Source organism: Peromyscus californicus, unplaced genomic scaffold (assembly GCF_007827085.1).
Source record: "Peromyscus californicus insignis strain IS unplaced genomic scaffold, ASM782708v3 Scaffold_13__1_contigs__length_99412109, whole genome shotgun sequence".
In the NCBI taxonomy this organism is placed as follows: Eukaryota; Metazoa; Chordata; class Mammalia; order Rodentia; family Cricetidae; genus Peromyscus; species Peromyscus californicus.
This window is the reverse complement of record NW_026294424.1, coordinates 68,216,586-68,235,873: the sequence shown is the minus strand read 5'-3', so window position 1 is coordinate 68,235,873 and position 19,288 is coordinate 68,216,586. Positions and strand designations below refer to the sequence as shown.

General features: G+C 45.7%; 1 protein-coding gene across 2 annotated transcripts in view; it reads left to right on the top strand.

Moving 5' to 3' along the window:
- The window catches only part of Lnx1 (ligand of numb-protein X 1), an 82,887-nt gene that overhangs the window by 29,866 nt on the left and 33,733 nt on the right, over positions 1-19,288 (top strand). The window lies entirely within an intron of this gene.

The window sequence follows — 19,288 nt, the reverse complement described above, 5'->3', positions numbered from 1 at the left end:
AACTACCACACTATGTTATTGCCATACAGCTTCACTGTGGCCGTGTTTCTTAGCATTTTTATTACTATGAAGAGACACCATGACCATGGCAACTCTTATGCTAATGCCATGCAGCGTCTCAGCCTGGTCTCCTGTTTCATTGTAGCAAATGGGCAAAAACTTCACTTGAGCAACCAGGAAGCCCATGATATCCCAATGAAGCTAGGGACTCTGTTTCCTCCTTCTGGAATAGTTGGGCAGATTAAAATATTTGACCCCATTGATTTCAGTGTAGTTTTCTGGTGACAGATTTTGGCCATGAACAAAGTTAGTAATAAATTGGGTGGTTGGCAAAAGGCCAATTTTAAGTTCCACTTGTGTGTTTTTCTATGTCCTTTGCTGTCTCCTCCCTTGGGATTGTGGAGTACTTCAAAAGTTAAAAAAGAAAAAGAAATCAAGTGGATTAAAACTTAAAAGGCAAGCTCAGTAAAAATAGGAGCCAGGGCCATGTTTAGGATTCAAATCAGGTCACTAGTCAAAATTGGGCACTGAGTGTTTTCTGGACACAGCCTGAGAGCTGCACATATGAATTCACAACATTTGAGATAGCATTCATGAGACCTGTGCAGGCTCAGGCCAGACTGAATCCCAGAATGGAGAGAAGCGGTAGGCACCGAGTCCCGCCCCCAGCTAAGGCAATTGATGGCTGTTGGGAAAAGGAGGGTCTGCCTTCTTAAAAATTGTGCCCTTTGGTGGGTAGATCACCTTCCAGTGAAGGCCACACAACCAAGAGTATATGGGCAGTGTAAACCATACTTGATGGGCTTAAAGAAACATAAAGGACAAAAGCTGGATAGATAGGGGATGGATATGGGAGAAATGGGCAAAGGAGGTAAATATGACCAAAAATATAATACATGAAATTTGAGAACAATAAATAAACATGGGGGAGGAGCTAAGCACTGGAATATTAATGAAGTATCAGTAGCAAAGGCAAAGTTTTTAACACATAAAACTTCTGTTCATCAAAAATTATGTTTGAGAACTTATGCTGGACATATAAGGGCTTTGTGACATTTACTCCTTTAAGAATTTTATACTTCTGTGTATGCTGAGAAATAAAAGAAGAAATTAAGATAATGAAAAAGTAGTTGTTGTTTTGAATGTTATTTCAATTTTACATGCAGTTTTTGAACAAGGATATGGGTGACTACTTTTCACATAGGTAATTACAATCACGATCTTAATTGTTGTTAATTGCTACAATATTCCCACATCACCCTTCAACAGATGCTCGTTGAGAGCTGGGAGCCTACTACTTCCCAGTGCTACCTGTTGCTCCCCTCACAGATCACTTGGGCTGCAGATTCCATAGATTCCGAAGGTTTAGTATTTCAAGATAATCAAAAAGCCTTTAATGTGATTTAAGCCCAGAAATATCACTGTGTTTGTTAGGATGACTTTTCAATGTAATCCTTGAAATATAGAGTTCAAGTTCAAGAACTAGGGGCTGGAAAGACAACTCGGGGGTTAAGAGTACTTGCTGCTCTTGCAGTGATTCCCAGAACCCACATTAGGTGGCTTACAACCATTTCTGTAACTCCAGCTCCAAGGGATCAGATGACTCCGGTGTCTGAAAACATATACATTCAACTTGCACAAACATACAGACATAGACACACACACACACACACACACACACACACACACACACACACACACACACCAAAAGTAAATCTTTTTTAAAATTTTCCACAAATAGTTGATCATGTTGACCACCCCTTTGATGGGCTGTTTGCCTGGCTATGTTTTAACTATATCATCGAAATAAATGGCTAACAGTGGAATTGGTGTGTGTATGTGTAGTATACATGTATGTATCTCCACACACGGAGACCTGAGGTTGACACCAGGAGTCTCCCCCAGTTACTCTACCTTAGTCATTGAGGTAGAGTCTCTCAGTTGAGCCCCAAGCTCACTGATATGAGGTGCTCTGGAGATGCTGTCTCTGCCTTCCATATTCCCCATGCTGGCATTACAGGGGACTGCCACACCCACCTGGTGCTTACCTGGGGTCTGGCGATCATAGGCAAACACTTTATGCTTGCATAGCACGTCCTTAATCTGCTGAGCCATGTTCCCAGGCCCTGTCAGTTGCTTTGGAGGTGAAATCTGAAAAGAGGGACTATTTCTATTGTGTCTAATAAAACTGAGGAGGCATTTAGTGAGTGTGCACTATAACCACAGTTTTACATACAAACTGAAAGATGCAAAAGCTGTGTGAGACAGGGGCATGGTGCCAGGGAACTGACCCCTCTGAAATGATAGGAGACTACATCGTGGCACGCTTTTCTTCCTTACAGTGGATGCGGCATCGTGGTCTGCACGAGGCAAATTCAGGTTTTACATTTCACATTACGGTTAGAACCTTCTGGAATTAAAAATGTGTCCTATTCATGTTTGGTTGTATGTGCAGAAGTGGAACCTGAAGATGTCGGAGGGATGGCTGCATAGCTCATGTCGGCCTTGTTGGTGTGCCTATTTTATTACTGTGTGAAATTGCCAGGGCTGTATTAGGAGTGCCTAACCCTCTGTCTGACCGTTAGTTGACTATCGTGGCCACTTAAATGTCTATGAAATGAATAGATTGGATAGGTATAAGAACGCTCTCTCTGCTCGGTCCACCTCTCCAGTCCAGGGTCCCGCAACAGAGAGAGCGTCCGCCGATCCAGATCTCGGGTCCCCAGGTGCCTCCTTTCGCCCCGCCTTGTAGGCGTGACAGTTGCCGAAGTCTCAATGGGGGTTGGAACTTCCAGATCAAAGCTGGAATGGCTACCCACTACAATAGATGGATGGATGAATGAATGAGTTCAGCGAGGTTATAGACATTTTCCCCCCATAGTCACTTACTCGTGGCAGAGAGTGTGGTACAGTGAGATGCTTCAACAGTCACAGTCACGTAGCTTTCATACACTGTCTTGTAGTCTATTTCTGTACCTGCTTTGTAGACTAAACTTGATCACATAGATGTATGTTTGGGATAATTAGGCTTTGGTCTTATCTGTGCTTTCAGACATCCACTGAGGGTCTTGAGTGTCACCCCCAATCCCGTACTATACCACGAAGCTTCCAAGTGAGATTAGAAGCAAGCCTTGAGTTGAACAGTGTTTGTTTGAGTGCTAACCACAGAGAAGAGGCCAGCTTGGGCACAAACATGAAGCCAAAATAGGTGACATGAGCAGAGACAGTTACTAATGCATCGGACTGCGAGAGGCCTGGTCTTGTGCAGAAACTGCGCCCTGTGAGAGGGCTCAAGCAGAGCCGTAGCTAAGAGAGGGCTCTGACAAGAGAACCCAGGGGCTCAGCCCAGAGTTCGCATCCTGCAGATGGGAGAAGCATGCACTCTGCACGCCACATTTGCATAACATACTTTTGAGGTTACGAAACGTGATTTGCAGAGAGAGTATTGTTATTGTTTCCTTTAAACGTGTCGAGAAGAAGAGGAAGCTCACTGAGCAAACATGGAAAGTGGTTGGAGAGATGGGATTTTTTTTTTCATTTGATTCGTGCAAAGAGGATTTGAGCACAAAGAGCCAAATGTCTTCCCGTGACACGTTGGCAAGCAGGGAGGAAGAACACAATTTCTCAATATCCAAGTGTCGAGTCGTGTGCTCTGGAGAGTCTGGGATGCCTAGCCTGGAAAGGGTTTAGACAGATGGGGCATTTCGTAGTTACCCAAGGAGTGCCACATGATGAATGTGGAGGAATGGAGGGATAGTTTTGAAATGTCATCTGGAAACAATTTCCACTCGAGTGCCATGCCACCTTCTCCCATGTCTGTCTCCATATGGAGCTGTGACCCCTCTGCACAGCTCCTGAGATTGAATGGACTTCACAAAAACACAAAGACCAAAAAAAAAAACTCTTGCCGGCATCTGGGTGCCCAGGCAGTTTGGAAAGTCAGCCAGAAAACCACTGTGGTCAGGTTGCCTTGATTCCCATTACCCCAAAAGCCATTTCCCATCAACCCTGAAGTGAAAAGCAGTTGTTCCATAGCCCAGTTCTCCAAAATGTGCTATTTATGTGTCTGTCCATTTGTGTGTGAGTATTCCCGTGAATGCATGCTACAGTACTGGGAATTGAACTCAGGCCCATGTACATGCTATGTGGTTGCTCTACCACTGAGCCATAGCTCCAGCCCTCTTTGTATTTTATTTTGGCATTTTTTTTTTTCCTTTGAGGCAGAGTCTCACTCTGTTGGCTAAGCCAGTTTGAACTCACTCTAGATAAAGCAGAACTTGTGATCTTCCTGCCTCAGCCCCCAAGCAGCTGATATCACAGGCCAGTGCCACCAGGCTGAGCACATTTCCAAGTACTTAAAAGTAAGTAGAATAATTCTCAATGGAAACAAAAATTGCAGGGACCAGCAGTTGAGCAAATAGCTGGCCTCCTTCACCACCGTCTCACGTCCATTGGAATCCCTACACAGTTGACAGAAAAACCCTGTTGTCTGTAGCTTGGGTATCAGCAGTTCCCCTCCCCCAAAAATGTCCAGGAAGAGAAGTTGATGACCTCAAAGGGGCCAGAGAGTCATAGGATGGATAAACTACCGTGACGTCTCTATGAAGAATTGACCTGGCATGTGACTGTGCCCAAACCCTCCACCATCCCTCATCAACTTCTGTCAATCGCACATCTGGTCTGGGCTTTGGAATTCTTCTGAGGCACCCCAGGGAGCAGAGCTCATATTTATCAGACTCCCCTGGCTATCAGTTAGGCTTTGTCTACACTAAACAGTGAGTTGATTCTTTGAGTATCCAGAAAGCCCTGGAATTGCATACAATTTAGATCTGCAAGGGTGGGTTGCTGTGAGGGAAGGTACTCAAGCAGCCATCGGAAGGAAGGACATTTTGGGCACCCATGAACAGCACACACCGGAGCATACACTTCGAGGCATCTGAAACCGTGAAAGCCTCACCCCATTCCCCAAGTAGCTTTCATTAAATCTCTGGGCCAAAACATAGGAAATGGGGTAAGATGCAGTGGTGTCACCAGCAAGAGCATCCTATTGAGAGTCATAGCTCTGACTTCACACTGTCTGCCACGGATGAAGTGACCAGCTCATCAGGTATGCCCGGGACTGAGCAGTTTTAATCTGGAAATTCTGTGTCTCAGAAGCAGGTTATCCCCAGGCAAACAGGGACTGCTAGTCACCAGAGGTTAACAGTGACCGTGCACAATTTAAACTATGCATTGTTTCCAAATCTGCAAAAGAAGAATATTGCTCACACCTGCCTGCTAGGTTATAAGGGGGATTAAATTGGTTGAGCGTGGAGTGCTCAGAACTTGTGAGCCACATCCAGGACAGTGATACTGTTAACATTGTCATAAGACAGAGACGAAGAGGATTTAGATTAACATCAGAATCCCAAAGCTGTGTCTTGCCGCCATGTTGAACCTCATTGTTTATACCTGTAAAGTGTGTGTGTGTGGGGGGGCAATAACATCATCCAGTTAGGACAATGTCGAATAGGCTAAGCCCCAATGCCATGCCTTCTAATAAAGAAAAGCGCCAATCTAATGACTGTCATGAACAGGAGCAAACAGGGCACACCAGCAGCGTGGACTACTTGCAATACCTCCTCTCTTGGTAAAGCCTGATTTCAACAGCAAATGCCTATCCTTCTTCCTGCAGGAGTGTATAAAGTCCAGAACTAAAGAGCTCCCTCTAGAGGCAGAATAAATAATCCACCTAGCAGTGCCCACAAGCCCAGAAAGGATCCTTTTAAACTTCTGTTTCTAGGAGGCAGAAGCCAAAACTATTCCCAGAGATAATTAGGTTATTTCTGGAGATGAAGGATGGCAGCGAAGCAGGAAGCCCAAGGGCGTTCAGGGACCTAGGATGTGCACTCTGCTGGCAAAAGGCCCTGGCGACAGGGCAGTGGCAAGGACACAGGCAGCGTGCGTGATGTTTGTGGCTCCTGTCTCTCAGCTGCAGGCGGCCTAAAGGCACAGACTTGATTAGCACAGGCTGCGCTTGGCGGGTCATACTGCCTGAGTGCTCCTCGGTAGCTAGCCACGCAGTAGTTGCAGTGGGTGATTCCATAGTAAAGAATAGGATGTTTCCAATAGCCTGCTTCTAATTTTCCTTGTATTTTCTCTGTTTCACGTGTTCCAAGCACCTCTCAGTTATCAGCCACCAGCCATGTAGGCATCTTACTGCGCTAACATGCACGCCTCAAAGAGAATTCCACCCTCCCCTCCAGTTACCGGCTTTGTGAGCCTGGGAAGGTTATTAGGTTCTCTGTGCCTTAGTTTCTCACTGGCAAGCTGGGGTATGGCGATATTTTCCTCTTAGGGGTGGTGCGAGGGTTGAAGGGATCAGTACATGTGGAAGTGTTCCACACCGTGCCTGGTCCGTAATCCATAGCAAGTGAACTGTCTGGGTGAACCACCCTAACTATTGATCCTGCATGGTGAGCTGAGATCTGAAGGATCAAAATACAGCAACAGATTCTTACAGAAGCTGACTCTGTAAATTAATAGGGGAAAAAAGAGAAGAGGAGGAAAGCCATTACTCTGAAGGGAAAAGACATCGACTTCCCGCTATGCATTCTTCTCATCTCACCCCACCCCCAACAGAAACTGGCCCTGTTCAGAGACTGGCCAATTGTATCTCAGGCATGTGCAGCATCTTGGGTAAACTGAGTCAGGCGTGTCTACGGGGGTTGGCATTGGACTCTTCATTACTTGTATGAACTCTATCCTGAGGGCACACTGCCCCTCCTCACACCCCATGTCTACCCCAGAGCCTCAGGCAGCTGGAACCCAACTTCCCATTTCGCATGGTTTCTCTGCTCATTTTGAATTTTTCCTTTCTGGTGTTCATTAACAAGTGAACCGGGTGGTTGGAGACCGGGGGACATTTCCCTCAGCGGTTTGCAGACCGAGGAGAGGAACTAATGAGGAGAGGCAGTGTGTGGCTGGTGGGGAGATAGGAAGTCTGTTGGCTCTTTAGGATGAGATCCATCTAGGTTCAAATTCATACTCTGGCTCTAACCTGACTACCAGAGGGTGCACTTGTCCCCTGGGTGACCTCCTTGACCTCCTTGACTTATTAACTTATGCCACCCTCACCCAAGACCACACATAAGCACTAACGTTTATTACTGGCATCATTTCTGGTACTTGCTTCGTTACTGATCACTTACCTGTAAGTCGCTCCGTTCCAGGGAGCAGGAGGTTTAACCTAGAAGGGGATCAAAAGAACCTTAAGAATAATTTTACCTAACGTCCTTAGGTCGAAGAGGAATTGTGTGAGAAGATACAGGTATAGGGAATGAAATGTAGCTAATAACTATCCAATCAGAGCTCAGAACATTCCTGGTAGGGGGCTTGTGTTCAGGACCAGAATGCCTGGGGGGGACTGGAGCAGTCCTATTAATAGAAACTGCACCGCTGTTACTTGAGACTCTTCCAAGGAGCATGATGAGAGCTAATTGGCAGGGATGAGCCCAACTCGAGGGTGGGCTAGGGAGCCTCAGTGGGGGCATTTGGAAGATTCTGCCTGGTGCATTTATTTTTATCTCAAGCACAATAGAGATTTCTATTAAAGACTTATGAAATATTGTCATATATTTAAAATATATAGCCTGCCTTCTCCCCCCCAAAAAAAGCATTAAGGCGGCCTGCAACTATTAAACCATGTCTAGGCCAGCACAATTAGAAGCATAAATAGAAAATGTCTAACAGGGAGGGAAAAAACTAGCCGCTCTCGGACCTAAGCTGTGTTAACACAGCCTGGGACGTGCTGTCTGCCTGTGCCTTGTGCACCGTGCTGAGGGCTTCGAGGTGGTCAGGACAGGCATGAGTGGACTCCCTTGCAAGCTCTACTCCTTGAGAGAGAAGGAAGAGTCTCTTAAAAGGGAAACACTGAGTACAGTGGCACGAACATGTAAGCCTAGTCCATAGGACGCTGAGGCAGGAGGATCACAGGTTCCAGACTAGCCTGCACTACATGGTGAGGATCTATCTCAAAAAAAAAAAAAAAAAAAAATCAAGGATGAGAAAGAAATGGAGGGGGAGAGGGAGGAGTTTTGAACGCTAGCTATAGATTCATGTAGCGACTGGCTGGCAGTTGGCAGTGGCAATCCTCTTCAGGCCGATGGTCAGAGAGCCTGAAGAAGTGACAGCTTCCTCCGGCCTCCCCCCTCTCCAGCCTTAGCATCAGACTTCTCTGTGCCTGCTGTCCCAGCCCCAAGAGTATGGCTTAGCCTTGCCCAGGAGTGGGGCTGGCAGTCACGTGTCCCAGGTTTTACCTACAGTTCTACCCTGACATTTCTCCTCCTCTTGACCTCACTCCCACCCTGCTCTTCCCCCATCGGCTGTGTAACAGGGACACTGTACGGAACCCGCCGTTCCTAACACTCACCATGCACTTGCATCCTTGGGGCCTTTGAATGTAGTCTCTATATCTTGGGTGTTAGCTGATATCACTCATTTCTCTGGACTCACCTCGTCTGAAAAGCCTTCCCTCACGCTTCTAAGTAGAGTGAATGCGCTCCTCCTCTGAGCTCTCCCAACACTAGTGTCTACCTGCATCTCTCCTTTAACAAGGCATGATGGTTCTCCTCTTTCCATATCAGTCCCTAGTTATACATTGTACAATGTTTTTCTTTGCAGCCACAGCGTCTAGCATGCACCTTGAGGTATACTAATTACACTAGTTACTGCCCGCTGCCTTGCTACTGAATTCCAGGGAATGCTGGGCACTTCACATGGATATTTTTAACCCCATAGTGAATAAACATCATGGGACCCATTTGATATACAGGAAATGAGTCAAGTGGACTGACTGAGGAACTTGTCTAAATTTGCAGAGTGGTAGGGAGGCAGACCTGATTCCCAACTAGATGTTTTCAACCTGAAAGTTTATTTTTTTCACCACCCCATGTTTCTTACATGGCCCTCCGCAAATTCATTGGTTGAGAAGATATATTTTAGTACTATTCTAAAAAGACCCCACTGTGCTAGCCTAAAGTATCAAAAGAAGGTATGTTGAGTAAAGGCATAATTTAAAACACATACTGAAGCTGAGCATGAGCCACAGGTATATAATCCCAGCATGCAAAGGGTTAAAGCCGGGTTATAAAGTCAAGGCTAGCTTGCCAGCCTGGGCCACACTGTAGTGAGAACCTTCCTCCCCCACACCCGCAAACAAAACAAAGCAATAAAACTGTCAAAGTTGTACAGTAAGGTATGTAGGGAAAATAAAGGCCAGTTGAAAATATATTCCACCTTTTCTTCCTCATCATTTTGGTTTTGGAATATGTGGGACTGAAAAGGGGATATGATGAGCTTGCTGAGGGAAAGGGGCCCCAAGCCCATATCCTAGTCAACCACAAGTAACTGTATGTTGTCAGGGCTGTGTGGGTGCATCCTGCAATTCTCAGTGCGGTGTTTCTGTCAACGCAATGCTGAAAGGATGACTGTTACTCCGTTGGGTTCAACAGATGTTTACTTACAGCTCTGTGGTTGCCCAGAGCTAACCAGTTAGCGGAAGTCAAACTGGTGTCTCTACCACCAGCCATGACAGACATAGGAATCCATGAGCCAGCTCTTCCCAAGCCCCGAGTATAGAGAAGAAGGCATCTCCATCCTAGAGGAGGATGCTGTATCTCTATCCTAGAGGGGGATGCCGCATCTCCATCCTGGAGAGGGATGCCGCATCTCCATCCTGGAGAGGGATGCTGCATCTCCATCCTGGAGCGGGATGCTGCATCTCCATCCTGGAGAGGGATGCTGCATCTCCATCCTGGAGAGGGATGCTGCATGGCCACTGGTTCATTCTATGGGATTGATTGTGGTGCTCAAGTAGTTAATTTCATCTCACTATGAAATACTCTCATTTCTTCCTGTTTGTGCTTTTTTGTTTTTATGAGACAGTCTTCCTGTGTAGCCCAGGCTGACATTGACTCAAGTCCTCCTGCACCATCCTAAATGCTGGGATTGCAAGCATGTGCCACCACACCTGGTCATATCAAGTGTGCTATCACACCTGTCCATACCATAGTATAGGAACTATACTAGTCTAGTATAGAAACCATCCCTGCATTTGGAACTTAAATTCATTAACTACATTATTTGGATGATGTATTTAGGTCTTAAAGTATTGTTCCATGTGCTGGCTAGACAACTCAGCAGGTAACAGCACTTGCCACCAAGCCTGATGACCTGAGCTTGTCTCCCTGGACCCACATATGGAAGGATACAGCCAGTTTCTACAAGTTGTCCTCTGACCTCTATAACCATGTGCTGCGAATGTCATCCCCCATTAGTGAATAATTGTAATAATTTTTAAGATATTTACCTTAACTAAATAACTCATCAGGTAAACGTTTATGAAGGTCATCATCTCAGCAGTCATTACCTTCAACTATTTTTCATGCTCTGTTAGGGATTCGGAACCCTTATCTCGAAGAGTCTGAGCATGAAGGTGGTGAGGTCCAGCCTCTGTGCTGGGACTGCAGAGTGCCATGGAAAGCATAGGACATGACATGGCAAAGACAAGAGAGACTGTTGTCTTTCTCAGAAGACCAGCGGCATTTACCCACAGCAAGTATCTATCCCAATGGCTTTGTCTTACCCTAATCACTTTCCCAAGACCCCCATCTCCAAACACCATGCTCAGATTAAAATTCCATAATCTTATTATAGCACAGGAGGATTAAATTTCAATACACAAACCTTTGAGGGATCCATTCAAAACCATGTTAAAACCATAGCAGATGTTGTGTTGAGAGTAAATGGGGAAGAACAAGTGTGGAACATAGAACATTTAGGGAATTAGGCCAATAACCCAGTGACAAGGTGGAGCAAGGTGGCAGTAGTGATGAGAATCTGCGGTTTCTGGATAATTTTTGTTGTTGTTGGGATGCCAAAGGAAAGAGAGGACTCAAGGCTGAGTCTGATGTTTTTGTCCTGAACGAACAGGATGGATATGAGGAACTATTTAACACAGTGGGAACAATGTAAGAAGAACTGGCTTGGCAGGGAAAATCGGATGTGTGAATGTTATGTTGAGGGTGTATATTAGATGTCAAAGTGAGGATGTGGAATGTCTGATAGGTGAGTCCGGAGCTCAGGAAAGCTCTAGGCTGGAGGCCAGGCTGTGTGAGGGAAGAAAATGTGGAACTCACAACCTGGTTCAGACCCCAGCTTCTCACGGTGACCTTGAACAAGGTGTTTCTCCCTTCTGCCATCCTCATTTTTATGGAAGAGGTGATACATGAGAACTAGTGTCTCAGGACAGTTGAGAAGGGGTTAAATGAGGCCACATTTGTAAAACATAGCAAGAGACTGATGGGTGTTTGTTGCCTCTAGCCAGCCTCCTCTTAGTCGCCAGACTCCACTAGATACCATGAGGGTAATATGGACCCAGGAAGTCCTAGAATGTCAACAGAAGCTCTGACTCCATTCCACTAGCAAAGGAGAACATTTTCCCAATGAGTTTCTGAATGAAGAGAAAAGGTTTCAGTGTGGTTAAGTGGATTAGAAGGTGAGCAGCTGTAACCAGAGGAAGGAAAGTGGGTCAGGCCATGTACAAAGCCACAGAGATATGATGTCAGAAGGATCAGAGCAAGGGTGGCCTCCTCAGAGGAGTTAGGGCTGAGCACCCAGGAGCAATGCTTCTTCCTTGGGGGTTACCAATACCCTGATAGCTAGCACACAGCTCATTTGCTAATGACCTCCATAAGGGACAGACACTGCTCTGTTCTGGAGCCATCAGCCTTCGTGAAGCAGAACCTCCTAGCTGGTCCCTGGACCTCCACCCAAAACACAGATTCAGGGCCACTCATCCTGTGCTAGGGAGGTGATGAAACATCAAAGCCTCAGAGCCAGCTGGTGCTAGGAAACTCACTTCTCTCAGGAGCCCTCCACCATTGACTCCCTTTGCCTGGAAGAAATCATAGGTCTATCTAGAACGACTAGATGTCTCCTTTCCAGTTAAATTCTAGTTTTATATAAACAGTTAGTTCTTTTGAAAAAAAAAGAACAGTTGAGAATTCACTCTCAACCTGCAGCTTGGTCAGAAAAGTGGCCTGGGACAGGTGGATGAAAGGGCAGCCCTCCTGAGTGCCCATCTTGCCTCTGTGTGCACATGCTCCTCATACAAGTAGCAGAAAGCAGAATGCCAGAGACTCCGGTAGCTGCTGCTTTGTTTGTTTTTGGTTTTTCGAGTCAGGGTTTCTCTGTGTAGCCCTGACTGTCTTGGATCTCGCTCCGTAGACCAGGCTGGCCTCGAACTCACAGAGATCCGCCTGCCTCTGCCTCCCGAGTGCTGGGATTAAAGGCGTGCGCCACCACCGCCCAGCTTCCTATCGCCTCTTAGAGAACTACAAAGAGGGAAACAGGCCCAATTTTCCTACACTGGCATTTTGTCTTATTACCACTCCTTTAGAATGTGCTAAAGAATTAGAATGTGCTCTCCTTTGAGATAGATGTGTGCTACGCATGTGTTTGTGTTTTGTTTGGACCACACAGTGTTTTAAGGCACGATTTGTTGCCAACCTTAAAAAAAAAAAAAAAAAGAGTTCACATTAAAATGTGGGTTTTAGTATCCAGATTGCTCGCTTCTAACAACACTGGACTGGCCTTCTCAGCAAAGCTCTGCTATGGCAACAGAGTCCAAAACTATAATCAGCACTGTTCACCGCAGCCCTTGTCTGGCTTACCTCGTTCATTTCCTCACTTCCTTGCTTCACTATCCTGTGAGTTCAGTCCCTGGGTTACAGTGAGAGCAGACTGGGCAATTAACGGATTCTGAGTGAGGAGCTGAGTCAGGTTTGTATCAGAAGTGTGCTGAGAGCAGGAGTGTGGAAATTACCTCAGGGGGGGTTGCCTTGTTCGGATGATGCTGTGAGGGTAGGGGCTTGCTTTCTTGTGGGCAGCTTGCATGCTATCATAAGTGGGCCAGTTCACAGACAGCAGGGAGCCCTTGCCTGCAAATGAGCTAGTATCACCCCCACCCGGCAGGCTGAGCTCTGTGGAGGTTCCCCCTTAGGACCTTTGTGAACCGTGTCTGGGGTCCATCCGGAGCTTCGTCTCCAGCTCCCATTAGCAGCTCATACCACAGACTCAGGACTTTTGGAGGAAGAGGGTTCATTTTCTCTTCACACATTCAACGCTCCGCCCCTAGCCCCAAATTCAGGGCACCTGGTACTGGTGTCCTCAGAAGCAGACTGATCGTCACTCGATGCTGGCTTCAGTGGAGGAGCTCGGGACCTAGACTTCATCAGTACCAAGAAAAATGATTTCAGGATGCTTGTTTGGGCAGACAGCATATCCAAAGTCTGTGGTTTGGGTTGAAAAAAAAAATGGTGTTCTGTGTTCCGTATGCTCATCCTTCAAGTTCATAGCCATCACCACCTGAGAGTACTTAGGGCTCAGGGTAACTGAAGGGAGCATAAATCCTGCTGACTTTGAACACAGCCCAGGGTACAGCCTATCTTCCTGTCCTAGCCAACATGAATCAGCTCTATCCCTTCTCCCTCCCTCGTTTCTGCCTGTAAATCAAGAGCCCCCCAGTATTAGTCACTGCAGAAGTGATAATTAGTAAGGACAAGCCACTGCTTTCATCCATCACTTTGTGTCTCAGATTCAGGCTAAGCCAAGAAGATGGAGAAAACTGACATTACAAAAGGATGAGTCTTTACCCTGGGTTTTTTTCAGAGCTTATGAGTCTGAATGTTTCCATGTAGATTCTGCACCCTTCCCAGCCATTATAACTACAGCTAGATAGAGTGCCAAGGGGAAGTCTAGTCATTCATGTAATGCCGTTTCCCTTCTCTGGACTCAAAAAATATGTCTTTAGAGCCCCCCCCAGGAATCTGAGACATCGACGGTGTCTTAATGGTAGGGTCTTTGCAATTTATCCTCTCCAGTTCTCTTAAGGCACCAGAATGAGATTCAACTTTCTCAATGGGACCGGCTATGTCCCTCAAAGAAAGCCATAGCTTGGGCCGTTCTAGTCACCTGTGTTGTAGGGAAATGTATTTTCTGCTCTGGCTGAGTACATGGTCAAAGGCACTGCTGCCCACAAAGAGAGGCTGCTTCCAAATCCACTGACAAGTCATGAACTTCCTTTCCATGCACTGCTGACCAAATGCTCGCTGGCCTACAGAGACGTGTTCCACTCTCGGATTACAGCTTTGGCGCTCTCCAACGCATGCTGGCTCTGATTTTTTCCATCACACAGTATTTCTTCCAATTTTTAAATTCCCCATATCAACCACTTTACTCTTCTGGAGCAGAATAATTCCAAGCCAAAGTAACTGATGAAGCTGGTAAAAACCTCACCGATTCAAAAGGGATGTTAAGGCTTCCCAGCGGGGAGGTCTTGGGGCAGCTCAAAAGTATAAGCTCTGGCTTGTACTGGCCTATCCATTTTCTAGAAAATAAGGGTTTAAAGTTGTGTAATCACAGGCCCTTTCTACTAAGAGTAACACCACATTTCATCACATTTAAAATACCACTGTTTATTAAAGGCATTGTATTGTATTGACTGACAAGCAAAAGAAGTCTTAAAATGTGTCTCCAGTTAAATTACCCAAACACTATTAAACATGGCTAGGTTGTTCACACCAGGCTCCATTGGCTTTAAAATGCACTTAGGTTAACCCGGCAACTCCCTCTGGCCTGGGCTGCATTGTTTGGTGTCAAATAGATGATCCTTTTCCATGACAAATGTAGTGCTGCTTTTCATCTCTTTGGGAGTGTCTTTCTAATGGAAGAAAACATTTTCTTAAATATTCGTTCTATTTCTACATGGTGTGTGTGTGTGTGTGTGTGTGTGTGTGTATGTGTGTGTATGTGTGTGTCTGTGTCTGTGTGTGTGGTCTGTGTCGGGGTATGTACACATGGGTACAGAAGGAGTACTCATGAAGGCCAGAGGAGTCAGATCCCTCTGGATCTTGAGTTACAAGAGATTGAGGGAACCACATGACATGGGTGTTGGGGGCTGAATGAGGGTCGTCTGCAAGAACAGTATGTGCTCCTAACCACTGAACCATCTCTCTAGCCCTGAAATGGAGCCTTTGGGGGCCAAAAAGAGGGCTTAGCATTTAAGAGCGCTAGCTGCTCTTCCAGAAGACTTGGTTTCAGTTCCTAGCACCAACATGGTGGTTCACAACCATCTGTAACTCCAGCTACAGGGGATTTGATGTCCTCTTCTGGCCTCTGCCAGCACCAAGCATGTACATAGTTCACACATATACATGTAAGCAAAACAATCATACACATAAAATAAATAAAAATAAACCAAGAAAGCAAATAAAGCATTTGCTTTTTCCCTTGCAAGAAAATAACTTTGTAGACATTCTTCTAGGAATGGATATCTGCTTCTTAAAACAAAACTGGCCTGCCTCTGCTCTTTTTTTTTTTTTTTTTTTTTTGTATATTCAGTAACTTTTCATTCCAGTGCTGAAGCAAAATGGCCTTTTCGTAAATATATTTTAATCATATTCTTTTCCTTTCCCTGACTTCTCCAAGATTGTCCCCACTTCTGTTTCCATACAACTTTGAGTTCTGTCTCTCTTCCTCAAAAAAAAAAAAAAAAAGAAAAGAAAAGAAAAAAAAAAGGAAATCAAAACAACCTGTAGTGGGTAGCCATTCCAACCTTGATCTGGAAGTTCCAACCCCCATTGAGGCTTCAGTAACTCATGCCTACAAGGCAGGGCCAAGAGAGGACCCTGAAGACCTAAGATCTGGATGCGCCATCTCTCTTGGTTCCTGGACCCTGGACACTGGAGGTAGACCGAGCAGAGTTCTCCAGAGAACACCGCCGGACTGTGCCATGCCTTTCCTAGACCCTGCAACCTACCTATCCCTTCATTTGTAAGTTACGCCACTAAATAAACCTCCCTTTTAACTAACTAAAAAAAAAAAAAAAAAAAGCCCGGCTAGCTCAGTCAGTAGAGCATGAGACTCTTAATCTCAGGGTGTGGATTCAGGCCCCACGTTGGGCGCCAAATATTGGTGAAATTATTAAGGCCACTCCATGTAGTTAAAAGGGAGGTTTATTTAGTTGTGTAACTTACAAATGAAGGGATAGGTAGGTTGCAGAGTCTAGGAAAGGCATGGCACAGTCTGGCGTGTTCTCTGGAGAACTCTGCTCGGTCTACCTCCAGCATCCATGGTCCAGGAACCAAGAGAGACAGCGCATCTGGATCTTGGGTCTTCAGGGTCCTCTCTTGGCCCCGCCTTGTAGGTGTGACAGTTACTAAAGCCTCAATGGGGGTTCCAGATCAAGGTTGGAATGGCTACCCACTAGAACAACCCAATAAGACAAAAAAGACAAAAAACAAAAAAAAAAAAAAGAAAATACTAAAAGCACACAAAAACATGGGGTCTGTTTTGTGATGACCAACTACTCCAAGCATGAAGCCTGCCTGGAAGTGTAATTTTTATACCTAGTGGCATTCCGTTGGAGAAAAACAAATTTCCCCTTTTCCAGCAGGGATCCATTGCAGATAGCTTCTGGGTTAGTAGTGCCCACTTCCCCTTCTCAGTGCTGGGACTTTGTCTGGTTTGAACCTGTGCAGGTCGTGTGTGTGTGTGTGTGTGTGTGTGTGTGTGTGTGTGTGTGTGTGTGTGTGTGAGAGAGAGAGAGAGAGAGAGAGAGAGAGAGAGAGAGAGCACTGTCTCAATCTCTCTGAGCTTATATGTGTATGAGTCCTGTTGTGTCTGAAAAATGCTGTTTCCTTGGAGCATCCACCACCTCTGGCTCTTACACTCTTTCTACCTCCTCATCTGTGTAGATCCCTGAGCCTTGAGGGGAGAGATTTGATGAAGACATCCCACTTGGGACTGAGTGTTCCAAAGTGCCTCATTCTCTGCACATAGTCCGCTTGTGGGTCTCTGTATTAATTACCATCTACTGCAAGAAAAGGTTACTCTGATGAGATCTGAGGGATGGGATCTGTGGGTATAACCATACATCCGTGATGGATTCTATTGGAAGACATTTGCATGGTAACTGCACTCAGTGATGTGAAGAGAAGCAGGAGCCCAGCACAGTGGGAGGGCCATGACAATACTGCAATGGTGTCAGCCGTACTCAGGCAATGGGACCTACATCACAACCGCTGCTTGGGCTGTAGAACTGCGCAGCTCTTCAGTACATCCTGACCCTCAGACATGGGACAGTAAGAGAAATGAGTGTCACAGAATGGGTGAGTTCAAGGAATGGCTTCTATTTCCTGAGAACTGACCATATATCCAGCAAGTTGCTATGCTCCTGGCCAAACTTCATGTCAACTAAACTTTATGGCAAGAACTATGTGTAGGATGAAAATCTTAAGAGGTTTGGATAATTTTTAGTGTTTGTCAAATTTATTTCTGAGGTGCATGAATTGTTTACAGAGAGTATATTGACTGATTATGAGAGAGAGAGAGAGAGAGAGAGAGAGAGAGAGAGAGAGAGAGAGAGAGAGCCACAGAGGCCAGAAGAGTGTCAGATCTCCTGGAGCTGGAGTTGTAGGTAATTGCAATCTATCTGACATGGGTGCTGGAAAGCAAACTCAAGCCCTCTTGTAAGAACAGCCAGAACTCTTAACCTCTGAGTTGTCTCTACAGTCCCGAGGGCAGAAGTTTTAACCATCTGATCTAATTACTTCAGGTCACACAGCTAGGTACATTCAGGGCAAGTATTCTGATCCTGCCTCTAGGATCCCTCCAGTCAGTTCTGTGTGTTTACAGTCAGTCTGAAGCCCACCAACGGCAGACTCACAGGAGCTCCCGTCTCCTGTCAAGAACACAAAGCATCACTCAAGGTTGCAGATGTTTATTTGGTGGTGTGCAGCAGTGCACACCCGTAACCTCAGCACTCAAGAGGCAGAGGTAGGAAGATTGTGAGTTCCAGGCCAGCCTGGACCACATAGCAAGAGCCTGTTTCAGAAAACCTAAATAGATAGATAGATAGATAGATAGATAGATAGATAGATAGATAGATAGATGGATATTCATTTTAAATAGTTCAGTCACAGTGTAGCTACTGTGCTCTTTCTTTAAAAAGAATAAAACTAGAAAGCCAGAGAGATGGGCCAATGCATAACGCCACTTGCTGACAGGCCTGAGGACCTGAGTTCCATCCCTGGAACCCACATGGCAGAAGGAGAGAAATGGCTCCCACAAGTGTTCCCTGACTTCTGGGAACACACACACACACACACACACACACACACACACACACACACACACACACACGCTTTAATGTAAAAAAGAACAATAAGCAACTAAGTAGAAAATAAAAGACTTCAATCATATACGTCAGCAGTTCCCAACCTTCCTAACGCTGTGACCCTTTAATATAGGTAGGTCTTCACTTTGTGGTGACCCCCAACCATAAAATTATTTTCATTGCTACTTCATGACTGTAATTTTGCTACTTGAATCGTAATGTAAATTATGAGTCATAATGTAAATATCTGAGTTTTCGGATGGTCTTAGGGGACCCCTGTGAAAGAGTTGTTCAACCCCCAAAGGGGTTGCTAGCCACAGATTGAGAACTACTGGTATGGTGGTATGGGGTTTGTGTAATAAACAGATAAGAATAACATGATCAGCACACCTCTGTTAGGCAAATGGCCCCTCGGAGGAGTTCATTAGTACGATTTCCGTTGGGACAGCAGCGTGTCATCTGGCTACCCTCTCCAACAGTGCAAAACATCTCCAGTTCCTGACCAAAACCTTTGTCAGTAAACTGAAATGACTAGCCTAGTGGTAAGGAAATGTGTTCGTGAAAAAGTAAGGATCTACGCTGGCTCAAACATTGGTCTTCAGAGCCCTGAGCATTCCACCCTTTCCCTAGTCTACCAATGACTGGTCTACTTTACAAAGTTTGGTTCTTGGTGAAATGAAATGAGCAAGATGGATAGAAAAACGGAAATGGACAGAAGGGTTTTCTGTTGTTAATAATAAGCCATCAAAGATATTTTTCTTTTCCAATGCTGTGAGACACGACATTTTCCAGCGTGTGAGAGTCCCTGGAGTTGGTCCCTCTGAAGAACATGGGAGGCCCTACCAGACCTAGGAATGGAACAGGAATGGAAGCCACCACGCCTACCCCTAGAGAATAGCAGTTCCAAGCAACCCTTGTGGCTTTGTGGCAAGGGCGATTCTGTTTCCATGGTCAGCTAAGTACGGGACCTGGGAGTGTCCTCGTATATTTATGTCCAATGCTGTGGGATCGAACCCAAAAGAAAGGAGTGGGAATGTGATGAAGGGCTTTCATAGACAAAATAGACACCAG